The sequence below is a fragment of the Mauremys reevesii genome, linkage group 4 (genome assembly GCF_016161935.1).
Source record: "Mauremys reevesii isolate NIE-2019 linkage group 4, ASM1616193v1, whole genome shotgun sequence".
Classification (NCBI taxonomy): Eukaryota; Metazoa; Chordata; order Testudines; family Geoemydidae; genus Mauremys; species Mauremys reevesii.
This window is the reverse complement of record NC_052626.1, coordinates 141,035,194-141,051,005: the sequence shown is the minus strand read 5'-3', so window position 1 is coordinate 141,051,005 and position 15,812 is coordinate 141,035,194. Positions and strand designations below refer to the sequence as shown.

Genomic DNA, 15,812 nt, shown 5'->3' with positions numbered 1-15,812 from the left:
TGGAGAGGATCTGGGAAGTATGATGGGAATCACTGTGATATTGAACATTAAACCTGACAGTCCACCAAAATATCTGAAAGCCCAAATTGTGCCATATGCCATCAGGCCAAAAGTTGAAGCGGACCTGGAGCGCCTGGTGACCAATGGAGTCCTAATAGCAGTTACCCATAGCCCATGGGCCACTACTATTGTTCCAATAGTGAAGAAAGATGGCTCCCTCCGGATTTGCGGTGATTTTAAAGTCACTGTCAACCCAGTGTTGTGTGCAGAGCAATATCCGGTTCCCCGCATCGATGACCTCTTCGCAGGCCTGGCTGGGGGACAAAAGTTCAGTAAGATTGATCTGAGTCAGGCATATTTACAGATGCACGTTGATGAAAAGTCCCAAGAGCTGTTGACTATTTTGACTCATAAAAGGCTTTATTGATACTGTCGCCTACCCTTCGGAATAACGTCTGCTCCCGCCCTGTTCCAGAGGGTTATGTACCAGATCTTGTGTGGCTTGTCTCATTCTAGAACCTAGATGGACTGAACTAGTTACTGCCTATCTTACAGAGCAAAAGCTCAGGCCTGGCTGTGATCGTCCGTTCAGGAGGCAAGTCAGACTGTCAGCTTGTCCCATCAGTGGAAAAGATCCTGGATGTCTCTCCGTGGTCCCAGTTACACTCCATTGCCTTTATTCATAAACTGGACACCTCCCACTGGCTGTTTTTTCCTGTGTGCCTCTTTCTTGTCGATTGCACCGTCTCTTGATTAGCGTTCGGCTCAGTCTGTAGACAGGCCTCCATTGTGAAGCAGACATTACACAATGCACACCAAGGAGAGAAAAGTGTCCCTTCCTACCTGTCAGGAGCAGGTTTACCATCTTCTGGTGAATCTGCCTTAACTTAGACCTTGAGAACCTAATTTTCAGCACAGCTACATATTCCGTAAACATTATCCATACAAACAGTCCGCAATGCTTATGATGATCAGTGGAATACTGGCTCTTGGTAGAGACCTCATATGCCACTTAATACCCATACATCTGACCCAGGGAATCCTTGTAAAACTTTACACTGCCTGCCAATTGGCAACAAAATGTCCCTGGCTCATAAGCACGATAGAAGAGCTAGGTTTGATTGGCATGATTATCATGTATAAATATCAAGGAGGACCATCTGCAGAGTCAGGCAGGCTTCCCCTGTTTAATAGTGGGAAAATTTCTCTGCAAATACAAAGGCTTGGAGAATGTTTTGTTTCCACTTGGGAGCTCAGATCGTGCAGAGCGAGGTGTGGATTCAGCAGCAGCACAGGGCCCTGAGAGTGTTTCTCCATCTTTCCCTTTCCTCCACACAGGCAGTGGGCCACTGGCAGCATGAGAAAGGGGAACGAAACACTAGTGACCGAGTTCATCCTGCTGGGCCTTTCCAGCTGGCCCATTGTGCAGGCCATGCTCCTGGCTCTGTTCCTTGCTTCCTACCTGGTCACCCACCTGGCAACATGGTATTCATTGGGGTGATCCGTCTCGATTTGCACCTCCACACCCATAAGTACTTCTTCCTCAGCAGCCTCTCCTTCCTGGACATCTGCTATGCCTGGCATGCTGCACAGCCTGATGTCTGGCACAGGGCCATCTCCTACATCGGCTGCAAGGGGCAGATGTACATGGCGTTGTCCTGCGGGATTAATGAGTGCCTCTTGCTGGCTGTCATGGCCTACGATTGCTACATGGTGGTGTGCCTCCCATTGCACTACATGGAGGTCATGAGCCTCAGGGCCTGCATCGCCTTGGTGGCTTGCTCATGGTTGGTTGGCTTGTTGCTCTCCGTCGTGCCTATCTTCAGCCTGTCGGTGCCTTTCTGAGGCCCCAACCAGATAGACCCCTTCTTCTGCGAGATGCTGGCGGTGATGCAGCTGGCCTGTGCCGACACCAGCTACAACGGGACTGTTATCTTCAGTGGGGACGTCTTCACCCTGCTCATCCCCTTCTCCTTTATCCTGGCCACCTATGTCACTGCTGTCCTGAGGATCTGCTCCCTCCAGGGCTAGTGGACGGCCTTCTCCACCTGTGCCTCCCATCTGATGGCCATGGCCCTGTTCTACGGGATGGCCATCTTCATGTACATGTGGCCCAGGTCCGCCCACTCTCCAGAGCAGGACAAAATGGTTTCCATCTTCTACACAGTGGTGACCCCCATGCTGAATCCCTGATCTACTGCCTGAGGAGCAAGGAAGTCAGGGAACCATGGCTAAGGCCATAATCATGCGGGGGGTGGTGGTGGAGGAGATTCTGTCCTGGAAGTACATAAGGGTGTTCTCTGTCTATGGCTGGATAGAGGGAAAGCCAGGTCCCACTTCCAAGGGTGGCTGGTATAAATGGGACTTATGACACTTGCATCAGAATTGTCTGCTGTTACTTAACAGTCTGGAAGAGTAGTGTGAAAGCAGGCAGGTAGGATGGGCCTGAGGTTAGGGTGGTGGCCTAGGGCTTTGGGGACCTGGATACAATTTCCTGCTCCCACCACAGTGTCCCAGTGTGGTCTTTAGTGAGTCACTTAGATTTATTGTATCTGAATTCCCCACATGTGAAAAAGTACTTCCTCACCTCATGTGGGGTGTTGGGAGATGCTTAGATACTATGGTGATGAGGACCAGATATGCTACTTATGGTAGATATCTAGAATATCAGGGTTGGAAGGGACCTCATTTAGTCCAACCTCCTGCTCAAAGCAGGACCAATCCCCTGATAGATTTTTGCCCCAGTTCCCTAAATGGGCCCCTCAAGCATTGAACTCACAACCCTGGATTTAGCAGGCCACTGCTCAGGCCACTGAGCTATCCCTCCCCCCTATAATAGAGCCCCTCCCAGAACACAGCAGTTGAATTAAGTATTGTAGAGTGAAGTCTTATGCCCTTTCGGAAAAGGTATAGCGAAAAGAGAGATGGGGGAAATGAATGTTTGGCCATGGGGGGGCTCTCAGCCAATGACAGCCCTGCCTTTTTGGAGGACATTTCACTGTGGATGCTGACCGCTCCCCACTCTCTTGGCCACATCAAATGAATGGGGCAAATACCACGATGCCAAGATGGAGTTTGGTGCTCCAGGATTATGATATGGAAGTGATCCATGGGAAAGGGAATGCCAAGGCTGATTGCTGATAAACGCGTGATGCTCTGTCTGGGAAATAAGTCAATGGATTTGTAGCGGGGCAGTAACCCTGCTCCTGTGAAAGGGTTAAAGGTCCTTGGAGAGGGCTGGGGCTGAAAGCCGAGAAGAAAAGGCTGATTGGGGGAAGCAGCCACAGTTGGGCCACACCCCAATTAGGCCACAGCTGGCCCTATAAAAGGGCTGTGAGCCAGGAGCTGAGAGAGAAAGATGGACCTGGCTGCAGGGAGCTGAGCAGGGTACCTAGAGTGCAGCAGGGCTGGGGGAAGGCCAGAGGAGCTGGGGAGCTCCAGCCTGGAAAAACCTGCAGGCCTTGCTAAAGGCCAGGAAATGTAGTGTGGGTATGGAAGTGTAGCCTGGGAGTAGTTAGAAGCAGCTGGTCCAACCCCCCTTGCTGATGATGAGTGGTTTACAGACTGCAGTCTGCCCCAGGGAGCAGGGGCTCGATGGTGACTGGCAGTAGCCACTGAGGTGAGGTGGGGATAGAGGGTTGGGGGTTCCCCTGGGTTGCTGCTGGGGACAGGACCCTGATGTAGAGGGGCACCGGGGTCTGGGAGGGACATGGGAGCCAGCGGCAGGTGAGACACTGGTCTGCAGAGGGCGTTCTGGACTGAAAGAGCTAATTCCCAGGATGACCAGCAGGAGGCGCCACACCGGTGAGTCATCACCCCGCCACAGGATTCCAGTAGCATGCCGGTCAAGCAGCCTAGTTATGTTCAGTTCTTTAGCGGAGAGATGTGACAGGCAAATTTCCTGCAGTCTGATTGACTAGGTCAGCCTCTCTGTGTCTTGCCTGGGGGTTACCAACAAAATGCTTGCTTAAGTAGCCGAAAATTGGACATTTTTAAAGATAGCTCAGATATGTCCCTCTCTTCCTCCATACTCCTTGGGTTGTTGTAAGTTGTTGTGGCCATTGCATCAGACTGTTTTACTTTGACTGTATTACGCAGACACATCTATTGATAGTATTCAGTTTGCGAGGGATTCTGTTCAGCGAGAAGAATGCTTAGCAGATTGCTCCTAAAGATTTAGAGTTTGCTATTTTTGTTAATTCACATCGGACTTCTGTAATGTTGTGTGCCTTGCCCCATAATACTATCCCTCAGTGAATCTCAAAGGTGCCTATGGATGTTGGGAGCATTATCCTCACCCACTTTACAAGTGGGCAAACTGAGGCACGGACAGAGCAAAGTGAGGGAGCACAGAGAAGCCAGGGATAAGAGGCTTTGTGAAGTGGGGCTGAGCCATGCAACTTTGAGGGTTAAGCATTTGGCCCACAGCCCATAATGGGGGCTGATCTAAGTGGATGCCATGAGTACTGCAATCAGGCTGCTTCGTGATCACCTTTTACATGCAGACATCCCAAAGGGCAGGCACTTAATATCCTGCAGTTCTCCATCCATCCCCTTCCCCCCCCCTTCTTGCACGTCTATTTTTGAATTGTCCTAGACAAACAAAGGCGTGGTTAAGAAGTTGGCCAGCATTATTCATTCATTCCTCCTCATCTTCTCGTCACTCTTGGAGGGGGGTCACAATCCGGGAAGACAGATGGGTGAAGATGATGGGAACAGAGGATGTTGATAGCTGTGGTCTGTGTCAAAATCGTAGCTAGAGCAGGGAAAACATTTTCAATTTTTGTTTCAATTAAAAAATGCAGATTAATTTCATGATTTCATATTGAATTTGCCAAACTGTTTTGGTCAAAACATTCCCTCCCTCCCCAACCCAGAAACAAATCAGAACATTTTTGAAAGGAAACATTTTGATTTTTCAATTTGAAACAACTTTGTGTTTCGACTTCTACTTCAATTTTAATTTTTGAAAAGAGTTTTAAAAAAACTCCCCACGTGAAACATGTTGTTGGCCGTCAAACACAATGTCTCTTTTGACCTGAAGCTAAGGTTTTTAGACTTTTCTGTTACTTTGAAAAATATTCATTTTGGTTCACCCCAAATGATTTTTCCCCCTTGATTTTTCAATTTGGCCGGTGGTCCAAAAAAATCAGACTGAGTTATTCACACAGCTCAAATCATGGTTTTGTGACATGGTTGTTTTCTCACATTGGTCAAACCCTTGGAGATAGTGCACTCATTATCACACCGAGGCAAAAGGCTTGAATCTCTTCTTCACATAAGGTATTTAATCTGAACAACTGATAAGACAATGAGGCTGGGATTCTAGCATCAGCATCAGCATCATTATATAGTCGTAATAATTTGTATGATCGTAGTGCCAAGCCTGGACCAGGACTCCATTGCGCTAGGCACTGTGCAAGCTCACAACAAACAATCTCTTCCCCAAAGAGCTGACACTCAATTAAGAGACAGCAAGAGAACACAGAGGGATGGTGGACTACAAAAACAGTGAGACCGCACGGTGTATTAATTTCCGTGAAAGGCATAACAAGACCCAGTGGCTGGCAGCTCAAGCCAAACACATTCGAATTAAATGATGGCCCAATTTTTTTAACAGTGAGGGTGATTAACCTTGGGACAAACTTCCAAGGAAAGTAGTGGATGCTCCAGCTTGTGAGTGCCTCTCCAGAAGATATGCTCTAGCCAAACCCAAGAGATTCATAGAAGAATCATAGAAGATTAGGGTTGGAAGGGACCTCAGGAGGTCATCTAGTCCAAACCCCAGCTCAAAGCAGGACCAGCCCCAACTAAATCATCTCAGCCAGGGCTTTGTGATTTAGTGGGGGATTGGTCCTACTTTGAGCAGAGGGTTGGATTAGATGAACTCCTGAGGTCCCTTCCAACCCTGATAGTCTATGATTCTGTGGTTTGTCAAGCCGGGCCTTAAAAACCTCTAAGGAAGGTGATTCTACCACCTTCCTAGGCAACGCATTCCAGTGCTTCACCACCCTCCTAGTGAAATAATTTTCCCCTAATATCCAACCTCGACCTCCCCCACTGCAACTTGAGACCATTGCTCCTTGTTCAGTCATCTGCCACCACTGAAAACAGTCAAGCTGCATCCACTTTGGAACCCCCCTTCAGGTAGTTGAAGGCTGCTATCAAATCAAATTCAAAACAAAGCAAAGCAATACAGAAAAGGAATGCTTTTCCACACACGCAGCAATAATAATCTGTGGGACTCACTGCCGCCTGGGGCCCAGTGCTTAGCCAGATTCCAAACAGAACAGGACAGTCGTAGGGACAAGGAGAGAATTGCGAGTGGCAGGGGAGGTTAAGAAACCAAGAGTTTTATTAAGGCTATAAATCCTCATGCTTCAGAGAATGAGCTGACCTCTAACAGGCTGGGGTCTGGAAAGAAACCCTTAGCCTGGAGTCAGGCAGATTATCCCATGACTGCTCACTGCAGAGGTTTAGAGACCTTCTGCTGAAGCAGCTGATGCTGCGGGGAGCCAGGTTACTGGGCTGGATGTGATCTGATTCAGCCTGGCAAGCCCTGTCCCCCTATGACGGCAGGGTGGTAAATGGCCTTGTAGGGGGTGGCACCCCAGAGGTTTAGGCCCATTCTGGTTGAACAGCATTTTTAATGAGCTGCAAAGGGGAGCAAATAGCCTCTCAATGGTGTTCACAGATGCTCTTGCCTTGTAAAGGGCCCCTGACACCAGTAAGAAAAGGGAAATACCACAAAGGCACCCAGGGAGGTTAAACACAGGCAGGAAATACCACTAGGAGCTGTAGCTGCTTAGAGCACATGACATGGAAAGCCACCACCAGGTGCTGCTGTGAACTCAGGGATGAGACCGAGACCATGGCACCGATGCAGGAGGTTAGGATTTGCTCCCTTAAGTCTGAAACATGGTTCCCAATGGGCATCCTGGCTGTGGCAGGGTACGTCTACGCCAGTGGTCCCCAACCTTTTTCGTCTGGCGCCGAAACGGAGGACCATGGCGGCGGACGAGCATCCACCGAAATGCTGCCAAGCGGCAACGTCAGTAGGCGTCGCCGCCGACAAGCAGCGTCATCCAGAGGCGTCGCTGCCGAAATGCCGCCGAAAATCGGGCACCGCGTTGGAGACCCCTGGTCTACGCTAAGCCCAGCGTCTGACTCAGATTTGAGCCCGAGCCCCCTTTCCCGTCCATACACAAATCAGTCTGACTCAGGACCCGGGCCCAGGGTTGCCAACTTTCTACTTGCAGAAAACCAAACACCCCCTGCCCTGCCTCTCCTCTGAGGCCCTGCCCTTCTCTGAGCCTTCCCCCCACAACTCACTCTGTCGCCCACTCCCCCTGTTGCGCGCTTTCCCCACCCTCACTCACTCACTCATTTTCACTGGGCTGGCTTTGGGGGTTGGGGTGTAGGAAGGGGTGAGGGCTCCGGCTTGGGGTGTGGGCTCTGGGGTGGGGCCAGGGATGAGGGGTTTGGGGTGAAGGAGGGGGATCTGGGCTGGGGGATGGGGCTGAGGGGTTTGGAGTATGGGATGGGGCTTCAGGCTGAGGCAGGGGGTTGGGGTATGGGAAGGCAGAAGGGCTCTGGACTGGGGGTGTGGGTTCTGGGTTGGGGCCAGAAATGAGGGGTTCAGGGTGAGGGAGGGGGCTCCGGGTTGGGGCAGGGGGCTGGAGTGTAGGGGGGGCATGAGGGCTCAGACTGGGGATGTGGGCTCTGGTGTGCAGCCAGGGATGAGGGGTGCAGGAGGGGCTCTGAGCTGAGAGATTTGGAGTATGGGAGGGGCTCTGGGCTGGGCAAGCCAATGGGAGCTGTGGAACTGGCACTTGGGGTAGGGGCAGCGTGTGGAGCCCCCTGGCTGCCCCTATGCATAGGAGCTGGAGGGGGGACATGCTGCTGCTTCCGGGAGCTGCGTGGTGCTAGGGTAGGCAGGGAGCCTGCCTTAGCCCCGCTGTGCTGCCAACCAGACTTTTAACGGCTCGGTCAGCAGTGCTGACTGGAGCCACCAGGGTCCCTGTTCGACCGGGCTTTCTGGCAACTGGGCACTTGGCAACCCTACCCCGGCTCTAGGACCATGCTGGGGAGGTGGAACCGCCCCCTCCACCTGCGGCCCCTGACCCCGTCCCCAACAGAAAAGCTCCCCCAACAGTGGCCCAGGCCTGACCTCAGCCCTGGCAGAAGCCATGGGATGGGGGAAGCTCCCCCTCCCCATCAGCAGCTCCTGACACTGTCCCCGGCAGAAGCCCCTGGGCGGGGGAAGCCCCAGCAACCCCCATGTGTCCCTGGCAGAAGCTGTGGAGCGGCGGGGGAAGCCCCTGGGCCCAACCCCGCTCTCTGGCAGAACCGCCAGGCGGGTGGGGTGGGAGAAGCCCCCGCGCCCCAACCCTGGGCCCCAACAGAAGTGCAGGGGGTAACGGGGGAAGCCCCAGCACCTGGACCCGCGCCCCCCGTGGCCCTGGAACTGGAGGTGCTCTCACTCCCTGCTGACAGAGTTTCTGTCCTGGGGCCACAGTTGAGGGGTGGGGGTGGGGGCAGAAAGGAGCAAAAGGGGTTTAGGAGCTGTAGTGGGGGAGGGGTGGAATGGGCGGAACCCCGGGGGGCAACAGTGGTGGGCTGGAGCCAGGGAAGGAGGCAGATGTCTCTGCCTTGCTGTGGAGCTCCAGATCAGGGATTGAGCTGTGCAGCACCCTGATCCCGAAGGAAACTGACTGCTGTGAGGAATTGCTGGGAGTGCTATCTGCTATCTACCCCTTGGAGACCAAGGACCTATGGAGCCACATCAAGGAAGGGTGGTAGGAAGTAGCCCAGGGAACTCAGACATTAATCCCGTTATATTGCTGAGAGATGTTTCAGAAGGATCCCCACTGACCCAGTGGCGGGATCATCCGCCACTGTTAGGGCCCTGGGCTGGGACCCAGTGGAGTAGGATGGGCTCAGATGCCCCTACCCCTTGCTGCCAACCCCACCCCTGAGGTGGTGGCCTACTCACTAGGCTGGAAGGCCTTCACCTTACCTGTGGCTTGCCCCAGCCTGAAGGTAGTGAGCCCTCCATATTGTCTCGTTTGCTGTTGGCCCTAGCCTGGAGGCTTTGGGCTATAGCCTGCTCCCTGCTGTGCCCCACCTGGAGGATCCAAGAGACTGTCCAGGTCATCAGCCCAGCCAGGAGGCCTGGACTAAAGACTATTTATTACGTGGCCCCACCCTGAGGGGCAGAACCCCAGACTGTGGTCACTGTCTGCCCTCGCCGGGAGGCTAGACTGAAGACTGTTTCTGATTCTGTCCCACTCAAAGGGCCTGAGCTATAGACCGTTACTTGTTGTCTGCCTAGCCAGGAGTCTAGGCCAAAGACTCACAAGCCCCTATGACTTGGCTGTTTGATGAAGTGAGGCAGAGCTGGACGGCCATGGACCACTACATTGCCCAATAGAAATGCTACTTGTCCAATGAAAATTCCTCCTTTGTCCATGTACTTGGTGCAACCATATGATACCTGTACCCATCACCTTCTGGCTTCTCCCATCACCTATACAATATTCCATCTTTCACCTCAAATCAGAAAGCTTTTACAGTGGTATAGTGAGGGTCCACTACATTCCAGGGTGGCTCTATTTGCAAATTGATTTTTCAGTCACACATTATTCTGACATCAGGGTCCTTTCTTTGGGAAGTTTCTAGTTGCTTTGGCATCCATTTCTGCAACCCCACTTCCATTATTCCAGTGGATGAACATGGAACTTGTGCAATTCTGAAAATTATTGGATGAGAGGAGGCAACCATCTACTCCCTAGTACACACATCCCTGTGAGCTAACAATTGTTTGTTCTTCTGCTAAGGGAATGTTTGCATTTAGTCTCTCCAACAAGGCCATCTACACAAGGCATCTGCATTGCTATGCTTATGGCCAGGCTTGTGCTTGAATGGGAAATCACAGCACTGCAGTTTTCCCAACCACATGGCAAGCTTTTTGTCAGGATTCCTGAATCTAAAGAGCCAATGCAGGGCAGCATGGTCTGTCCTGACCAAAAATTCCTCCCATAGAAATACTGATGAAAATGTTCTCTAGATTTAACCACTGCAGGAGTTCCTTCCATGTGGTGCCCTCTCAGAAGAACTAGACTTTTGCTGAACAAAACCACCATCCTCTCAAATCCTTTGTGCTTGTGCCAATACTGCCCCCAAACCATAAGCACTAGCATCTCTGTCAAATCTGAAAGAGGTGCAGTTGCCATTTAACTTTCACTTGCCTAACAGTCGCTCTCTGTCTCACCGCATCTCTGGGTGAGGCTCCCAGCCTTGTCACCAGTTGTGGTGTCTTTCACTCTTCACACCAGAAACAATAGGAAGTACCAACCGGGCCCAGTTCCTTTCCTTGAACTTTAGCCAAGCATGAGATAAATGGCTAAACATCTGTTGTGTGGGTAGCTCTGTGGTGTCTTGGGCCCACAAGGGAGACGATGTTATCGATACCTTTGTACACTGTTACAACATTACATAGGTGACTGTGGCCCAGCAGTTTCATTTCAAGTTACTGTTGGCACCTCCCATTAAAACACTTTTTATCCTTCAATTAAAGATACAGAGAAGGTGGCCAAAAGAGAGAAAACATTTGAAATATAAACTTCAGCCATATGCCTGTGGAGTGGGACTGGGACTCCATATCTGTTTCCTTTCTTATAGCCAGGGCCCTACCAAATTCACTGTCAATTTTGGTCAATTTCACAGTCATAGAATTTTAAAAAATCATAAATTTCATGGTTTTAGAAACTTAAATTTGAAATTTCATGGTGGTGTAACTGTGTGGGGTCCCAATGCAAAAGGAGGCTATGGGGGAGTTAACAAAGCGATTGTAGTGGGCTCATGCTCTTGTCACTCTTGCTTCTGCGCTGTTGCTGGTGGTGGCGCTGCCTTCAGAGCTGGGTGGCCAGAGAGCAGCAGCTGCTGGCTGGGCGCAATCTGTTGGGGAGGAGCAGGGCTGGCCTCATGGATGGGCAACCGCCCAGGGTACTGTGGTTGTGGGGGGGATTTTCCATAGTTCCCCCCACAGCATGTTATACCAATATAATAAAAACCAGCAGGATCTTATTAAGAGGGATAACATTTTGGTGGAGAATAGCGAAAGGGGGATTATTGGTATTTTTGCCTCACTTATTGTAAACCATTCTGTGTTCACACAACCGGCTCTACAATGCACGGTTCTATTCTTGGTTAACCAAAACTTGCTGGCCCCCGTGTGGGTAGCAGGAAAATAAAGAGCTCATAAGATTTTTAACAACACCTGCTGGCCTCCGTGAAGGTAGTAGGAAAGGTAAAATTGTTAACAAAACCTGCTGGCCCCCGGGTGGGTAGTAGGAAAAGTAAAATTGTTAACAAAACCTGCTGGCCCCCGGGTGGGTAGTAGGAAAAGTAAAATTGTTAACAAAACCTGCTGGCCCCCGGGTGGGTAGTAGGAAAAGTAAAATTGTTAACAAAACCTGCTGGCCCCCGGGTGGGTAGTAGGAAAAGTAAAATTGTTAACTAAATCTGTTGGCCTCCGTGAAGGTAGCAGAAAAAGAAAAAAATATATATATATATATATATATATATATATAATCAGGAGCAACAAGAGGGTCCCAGGGACCAGACAGTGCTGCTCGCTGAAGAAAATTTAAAATGTTTAAGAAAAGGCAAGGGAAAACAGTCCCAGAGGAAGAAATGAAGTCAAAAGTAGCTTCTACCTCACCTTTTATTAAAGAGAGAATGCCTTTTCAGCAAATTCTCCAAAGATATGGGCACAGTCCTTGGACTGAACAAGCCCTTGCAGATATCTGCACCATTTTGGACCTAGAGGATAGATTGGCCCAATATATCCTCATATGCAAACCCCTAGATGCAGCAAACAGAGATGCTGCAGGAATCTGGCTGCTGTGGGAGGCTTGTAATGACAGCTACCTCCGCCTAGCAGCCTGTAAAGAGGAGAAAATATCTCTAAAAAAAAAAAACTATCCCAATTGGAAAAAGGGGTAGAAAATTGGAAAGTAATGGCTCATTGGGAAAAAGAGGCTTGGGACCCCCGAAAAACATTGAAAAAAATATGTAAAACAACCATTGTAAGCTGCTCTTTTAGGAATTAAGGGTTATAGTGCTTAATATTTATCAGTTTGGTTTTTTTTGTTGTGCTTGGTTGTTGTTCACAACTGTTGGGAAAATGTAAAAACAAAAAATTGCATTAAGATTTACAAGCCTCTGCTGCAAAAGCAAAAAAATAAAAATGTATGTAGTACTCAAACCCAGTTAGATGCCCTTAAGGTTGGGTACAGAGAGTTAAAACAGCACTCTCAAATCCTACAACAGCAGTAACATCAAAAGAAAAAACATTTGAAACCCCAGAAGGGGAAGGTTTTTGGGACCCCTCTGAAGAGTGGGAAGGGGAATATTTGGGTAGATTCCTCCTCCCAGGGCCAGAATGCCATTGCAACAGTAACAACAGTGCCTGCTTCTGCCTCAGACCTCCAGGCCGTGGCAAAGTGGCTGGGAATTTTAAAATGAAAAAAAAAATTTTTTTGCAACACTTAATTAGCATTTGTGCAGCCCCAAGTACCAAACACACTGTGGCAGAGACTAAGCAGGGTCTGCCATGTGGAAGCACTGTGCTAATTTATGTGTAAGCTTCTATCTTTCAGGCTCTAAAACCAGAACATCAGAAGAGCTGGTACCAGCTGAAGAGTTATAAAATACCATGGTTATAGTGTCGCGACAAAGTCTGTGTTCAGTGTTCAGTGTTCTGTGTTGCATGTTCTCTGTTGCATGTTCTGTGTCTGTCTCTAGTGGTGTCCTGTGCTAGCATTGGGTCCAGAAAAAAAAAATACTACACTGAACAAAGCAAATGTCTTTTCCTCTCTCTACTTCCCCCATGTCCATCCAACTTATCAATCACCACTTGTGTCCAAAAAACTTTGGTCCCCAGTGCTTCAGGTTTATTTTTTGTTAGGTTTTATTAATACATTTGTTTTGTTAGTTACATTTGCTTGTATTGTTAATTCCAAACTTTTCTCTATGCACCCTGGTTCTACTTCCCCAAGTCCTAAAGGGCAGTTCTTGGGTCCCCATAACCTGTAAGACCTTGGCCCATAATTGCAGAGCCTCATCTTTCAGGTCCCCAAAAACCTCTTAAGTACAACTGTTAAAAATAGGAAATTCTGCAACATTTTAGCAAATAAATGTTAGTTTAAGTCCAAATCAGCTTAACCTTGCATGACAACTATGGTCCTCCAACAAAATCTTATTTGTTGTGTGTGCTTAAGGAGGTCCTGACCTCAGTAACTTTTATTGTTTGATGGCTATTGCAGCATCAAACTTGGGCCTCATCTTATGTGTCAATGTACCCAATTATTGTAATGGTTATGGTTTTATTGTATTCCCAATTATTATAACTATAATTTTTTGGATTTGTGTTTAGGTTATATCTGGTGTTTAGTCAATTGTAATGGTTTTAGTAATATTCACCTGGTTATAATTGTTTGGTTTGTTTACAACAAATCACCTGTGCCCTACCATGACAACAACTACTGTAATGATCATAGATCAAGGGGCAGAGTGTTAGCAGCCCCCAGTAGATAAATGTAAATGCAATGTCAGTACTGTTTTTACTAAACAAATAACAACTTATTACTGGTATAATATATTCTCTTGATGGTCCCCAACCACTACTGGCATCCTACCAGTAATGCTACATCCCTTGATAGTTGTCTTAGTATTAAATTGTATTTGTATTATTGAAATGTTTAGCATGTGCTTTTGGATAAAAAGGATGTACAATAGATAGAAATCACTAACCCATGTTACCTCACAGTACCTTCTTTTAAAAAGGTTACATAGAAAGTGACACTAACGAGCATATGTGTATCGTAGTGTCAAAAGGGGGATTATGTAGAGATATTAAAGAAGGTTTATATTAAACATGGTTTATATGAAAAATGACTTATTGTTAACTGATGCCTTATAACTAAAGGTTTATGTTAAAAGTAAATTTGTGATTCTAACCTGCAAGCCACCAGCTGTGTCTGTGTGAAGCCTGCTCAAAGAAATACTTTGTATAAAACTTGTTAAACATTAATTAACTCTAAGTAAGCCAAAACAGTAGCTGTTATAGTGTATAAATAGAGACCCCCACCCTCCGTAAATTTTCATCTCACTTTATCTTTGATTGTTAAAAGACAGGGAGTCTCACATAAATTGGTCACACCCCAAAAGGTAAAGAGACAGTGAAATAGATGTGATTAAGATAGAGAATGTATGTGAATGAATGGTTAGGGAGTTACCAGCCTGAAGAATTCAGTGTCGGCTGAAGAAGGTGTCAAGTGGGATCAACCAGATGACCCCCGGAGGGCAAACTGGAATCCACCCACCACACCTCAAAGGAAGGAAAAACAAAACATCTAATAACATGGAGCCAGCCATCTGCTGATTGATTTAGCAACAGCAGAACGAAGCAACTCCTATGAACTTACATAGGGAAAAATCTCTATAAAACTGGACTCTAAAGAATAAGGACTTTGAGTCTATGGTTCTGCCACCAGCCTCCAGGAGCATCAGATGCATCTGACACAGACTCGGCTCCATCCTCATGACCAAGATACCTGGCCAGTAACTTGGCATGAGCAACATCTAGGCTGGTAACTATAACATCTATACAGAACATGAATGAATGATTGTGTGAATGAATATGTGTGTGTGTGTGTGTGTGTGTGTATAAGGAATAAGTAGTAATAGAAACAAGTAGAAAAACATTGTTTTTTTGTTTTGTTATGGTATTTACAATAAATGTGGCATCTTTGCCTTATCCCTCTTAATAAGATCCTGCTGCTTTTTATTATATTGGTATAACAAGCAGGGGCGGCTCTAGGCACCAGCAAAACAAGCTGGTGCCTAGGGCGGCCAAATCTAGGGGGCGGCAGGCTGCGTCGGCGGACCTGCCGCAGTCATGCCTGCGGGAGGTCCACCGGAGCCCCGGGACTACCGGACCTGCCGCAGGCACGACTGCGGAGGGAGCGCTCGTCCCGCGGCTCGGCTGGACCTCCCGCAGGCATGACTGTGGCAGCTCAAGCGGAGCCGCGGGATCCGCGAACCGTCCGCAGCCGCGGGGGGTCCAGCCGGGCCATGCGGGACCAGCGGACCCTCTGCAGTCATGCCCGCGGGAGGTCCGCTGCTCCCGCGGCTCCGGGGCGCCTCCCGCGCATGACTGCTTGGGGCGGCCAAAACTGTAGAGCCGCCCCTGATAACAAGCATCCCAAAGTGCTTTAACTCCCAAGTGCCGGGGCGCTGGGCTGGAGCCGAGGAGGGGCAGGGCTGGAGGTGCCCTGGCCGAGGGCTCCTACTTTATGCCAAGTTCCAGCTGTTGGGTTCTGGCCAGCGTGCTGAGGGATGGGACTTCCTCTTCCCTTGCAGGTGCCGGTCCCGTGTCAGACCCACCTTCAGGAACCTCCCCCAGCTGCAGGAAGCTCTGCGGCTGCTGGCTGGGAGTCCAGCTCTGAAGGCAGCACCACTGTCTGCAGCAGTCCAGAAATAAGGGTGTCACGATATGGTATTGCCCCATTTACTTCTGCGCTGCTGCTTAATGTGGCACTGCCTTTAGAGCTAGGCGTCCATCCAGCATCCACTGCTCTCCAGTGCCCGGCTTTGAAAGCAATGCAGAAGTAAAGATGGCACTACTGCGACCCCCCCTACAACAGCCTTGCAACTCCCCAGAACCGCCTTTTGGTTGGGACCCCCAGTTTGAGAAACGCTGGACTCCCCCATGAAATCTGGATTGGATAGAGTAAAAGTACACA

General features: G+C 49.1%; 1 pseudogene; it reads left to right on the top strand.

The window, feature by feature from the left end:
- Positions 1-1,357: 1,357 nt before the first annotated feature.
- LOC120405232 lies at positions 1,358-2,214 on the top strand (annotated as a pseudogene).
- Positions 2,215-15,812: the final 13,598 nt, after the last annotated feature.